Genomic DNA, 4,315 nt, shown 5'->3' on the forward strand with positions numbered 1-4,315 from the left:
GGATGTAGTGGTGAAAGAGACATCCTTAGGTCGCTGGTTCAAATCCGGCTCGAAGGACTTTTGCCAAATGCAAATTTTATTGAATACTTGGAAAGTAAAATACTTGGAAAGTAAAATAACAGACAATTTATAATTATATTATATTTCATCACTGAAAATAGTTGCCTTTTGCTTTGAAGCTGTGGCCACGTTATTTTTTTGTCCGACACCAATCTTCGTTGGTTTCCTGTGAGGTGTTTTGGATCCCCATCTCTTGCTATGAACTGACAAAACAGCAGAATCCCCTTGACAATCTTGATTTCTCAAGGGAAATGAGAGAACACTATGCACCATCCAAGATATTAAAATATTGTCAAGGCCGAACATGGCTGAATACTCTGAGGAGATTTTTTTAATTGGGAACTGATGTGCTTTTACTCAATTCGGGAACCTCACAAGCCAAATTTGTAGTATTTTGCACGAATTGCAAGAGATGTTTGCATGTCGACGGTTGAAGTAGAAAGTCGTATTGAGCTTGATAGAAGATGATTTGCCAAACCTTTGATAGCTCAGTTGGTATAGCGGAGGACTGTAGTGGTAAAACAGGCATCATTAGGTCGCTGGTTCAAATCTGGCTCGAAGGACTTTTGCCAAATGCACATTTTATTGAATACTTGGAAAGTAAAATACTTGGAAAATAAAATAACAGACAATTTATAATTATATTATATTTCATCACTGAAAATAGATGCCTTTTGCTTTGAGGCTGTGGCCATGTTATTTTTCTGTCCGACACCCATCTTCGTTGGTTTCCTGTGAGGTGTTTTGGATCCCCATCTCTTGCTATGAACTGTCAAAACAGCAGAATCCCCTTGACAATCTTGATTTCTCAAGGGAAATGAGAGAACACTATACACCATCCAAGATATTAAAATATTGTCAAGGCCCAACACGGCTGAATACTCTGAGGAGATGGCCTGTGAGGCGCCGCCTTTCAACTTTTCCCCCTTAGTATGGTGGTCAGTAACATGCAGGAGACTGCGGAGGGGGTCATTTTTTTAATTGGGAACTGATGTTCTTTTACTCAATTCGTGAAACTCACAAGCCAAATTTGTAATATTTTGCACGAATTGCAAGAGATGTTTACATGTCGACGGTTGAAATGGAAGCTCGTATTGAGCTTGCTAGAGACCGATTTGCAAAGCCTTTGATAGCTCAGTTGGTAGAGCAGAGGACTGTAGTGGTGAAACAGGCATCCTTACATCACTGGTTCAAATCCAGCTCGAAAGACTTTTGCCAAATGCAAATTTTATTGAATACTTGGAAAGTAAAATACTTGGAAAATAAAATAACAGACAATTTATAATTATATTATATCTCATCACTGAAAATAGATGCCTTTTGCTTTGAAGCTCTGGCCACGTTATGTTTCTGTCCAACACCAATCTTCATTGGTTTCCTGTGAGGTGTTTTGGATCCCCATCTCTTGCTATGAACTGACAAAACAGCTGAATCTCCTTGACAATCTTTATTTTTCAATGGAAATGAGAGAACACTATACACCATCTAAGATATTAAAATATTGTCAAGGCCCAACACTGCTGAATACTCTGAGGAGATGGCCTGTGAGGCGCCGCCTTTCAACTTTTCCTCCTTAGTATGGTGGTCAGTAACATGCGGGAGAATGCGGAGGGGGTCATTTTTTTAATTGGGAACTGATGTGCTTTTACTCAATTCGGGAACCTCACAATCCAAATTTGTAGCATTTTGTACGAATTGCAAGAGATGTTTGCATGTCGACGGTTGAAGTGGAAGCTCGTATTGAGCTTGCTAGAAAATGGTTTGCCAAATCTTCGATAGCTCAGTTGGTAGAGCAGAGGACTGCAGTGTTAATACAGGCATCCTTAGGTGGCTGGTTCAAATCCGGCTCAAAGGAATTTTGCCAAATGCAAATTTTATTGAATACTTGGAAAGTAAAATACTTGGAAAATAAAATAACAGACAATTTATAATTATATTATATTTCATCACTGAAAATAGATGCCTTTTGCTTTGAGGCTGTGGCCACGTTATTTTTCTGTCCGACACCAATCTTCATTGGTTTCCTGTGTGGTATTTTGGATCCCCATCTCTTGCTATGAACTGACAAAACAGCAGAATCTCCTTGACAATCTTGATTTCTCAAGGGAAATGAGAGAACACTATACACCATCCAAGATATTAAAATATTGTCAAGGCCCAACATGGCTGAATACTCTGAGGAGATGGCCTGTGAGGCGCCGCCTTTCAACTTTTCCCCCTTAGTATGGAGGTCAGTAACATGCGGGAGACTGCGGAGGGGGTCATTTTTTTAATTGGGAACTGATGTGCTTTTACTCAATTCGGGAACCTCACAAGCCAAATTTGTAGTATTTTGCACAAATTGCAAGAGATGTTTGCATGTCGACGGTTGAAGTGGAAGATCGTATTGAGCTTGCCAGAGAATGATTTGCCAAGCCTTCGATAGATCAGTTGGTAGAGTAGAGGACTGTAGTGGTGAAACAGGCATCCTTAGGTTGCTGGTTCAAATCCAGCTCGACGGACCTTTGCCAAATGCAAATTTTATTGAATACTTGGAAAGTAAAATACTTGGAAAATAAAATAACAGACAATTTATAATTATATTATATGTCATCACTGAAAATAGATGCCTTTTGCTTTGAGGCTCTGGCCACGTTATGTTTCTGTCCAACACCAATATTCATTGGTTTCCTGTGAGGTGTTTTGGATCCCCATCTCTTGCTACGTACTGGCAAAACAGCAGAATCTCCTTGACAATCTTGATTTCTCAAGGGAAATGAGAGAACACTATACACCATCCAAGATATTAAAATATTGTCAAGGCCCAACATGGCTGAATACTCTGAGGAGATGGCCTGTGAGGCGCCGCCTTTCAACTTTTCCCCCTTAGTATGGAGGTCAGTAACATGCGGGAGACTGCGGAGGGGGTCATTTTTTTAATTGGGAACTGATGTGCTTTTACTCAATTCGGGAACCTCACAAGCCAAATTTGTAGTATTTTGCACGAATTGCAAGAGATGTTTGCATGTCGACGGTTGAAGTGAAAGATCGTATTGAGCTTGCCAGAGAATGATTTGCCAAGCCTTCGATAGATCAGTTGGTAGAGTAGAGGACTGTAGTGGTGAAACAGGTATCCTTAGGTTGCTGGTTCAAATCCAGCTCGACGGACCTTTGCCAAATGCAAATTTTATTGAATACTTGGAAAGTAAAATACTTGGAAAATAAAATAACAGACAATTTATAATTATATTATATGTCATCACTGAAAATAGATGCCTTTTGCTTTGAGGCTCTGGCCACGTTATGTTTCTGTCCAACACCAATCTTCATTGGTTTCCTGTGAGGTGTTTTGGATCCCCATCTCTTGCTATGTACTGGCAAAACAGCAGAATCTCCTTGACAATCTTGATTTCTCAAGGGAAATGAGAGAACACTATACACCATCCAAGATATTAAAATATTGTCAAGGCCCAACACTGCTGAATACTCTGAGGAGATGGCCTGTGAGGCGCCACCTTTCAACTTTTCCTCCTTAGTATGGTGGTCAGTAACATGCGGGAGACTGCGGAGGGGGTCATTTTTCTAATTGGGAACTGATGTGCTTTTACTCAATTCGGGAACCTCACAAGCAAAATTTGTAGTATTTTGCACGAATTGCAAGCGATGTTTACATGTCGACGGTTGAAGTGGAAGCTCGTATTGAGCTTGCTAGAACATGATTTGCCAAACCTTCGATAGCTCAGTTGGTAGAGCAGAGGACTGTAGTGATAAAACAGTAATCCTTAGGTCGCTGGTTCAAATCCGGCTCGAAGGACTTTTGCCAAATGCACATTTTATTGAATACTTGGAAAGTAAAATACTTGGAAAATAAAATAACAGACAATTTATAATTATATTATATTTGATCACTGAAAATAGATGCCTTTTGGTTTGAGGCTGTGGCCATGTTATTTTTCTGTCCGACACCCATCTTTGTTGGTTTCCTGTGTGGTATTTTGGATCCCCATCTCTTGCTATGAACTGACAAAACAGCAGAATCCCCTTGACAATCTTGATTTCTTAAGGGAAATGAGAGAACACTATACACCATCCAAGATATTAAAATATTGTCAAGGCCCAACATGGCAGAATACTCTGAGGAGATGGCCTGTGAGGCGCCGCCTTTCAACTTTTCCCCCTTAGTATGGTGGTCAGTAACATGCGGGAGACTGCGGAGGGGGTCATTTTTTTAATTGGGAACTGATGTGCTTTTACTCAATTCGGGAACCTCACAAGC

The 4,315-nt window shown here is 40.3% G+C and overlaps 1 non-coding gene across 1 annotated transcript; it reads left to right on the plus strand.

The window, feature by feature from the left end:
• The first annotated feature begins 3,767 nt into the window (after positions 1-3,767).
• TRNAY-GUA (transfer RNA tyrosine (anticodon GUA)) lies at positions 3,768-3,853 on the plus strand. The gene is given in 2 exon segments: positions 3,768-3,804; positions 3,818-3,853. It is a non-coding gene; the product is annotated as a tRNA-Tyr (tRNA).
• The last annotated feature ends 462 nt before the right edge of the window (positions 3,854-4,315 follow it).

This window comes from Ambystoma mexicanum, chromosome 1p, assembly GCF_040938575.1.
Source record: "Ambystoma mexicanum isolate Mex_15411 chromosome 1p, UKY_AmexF1_1, whole genome shotgun sequence".
Taxonomy (NCBI): domain Eukaryota; kingdom Metazoa; phylum Chordata; class Amphibia; order Caudata; family Ambystomatidae; genus Ambystoma; species Ambystoma mexicanum.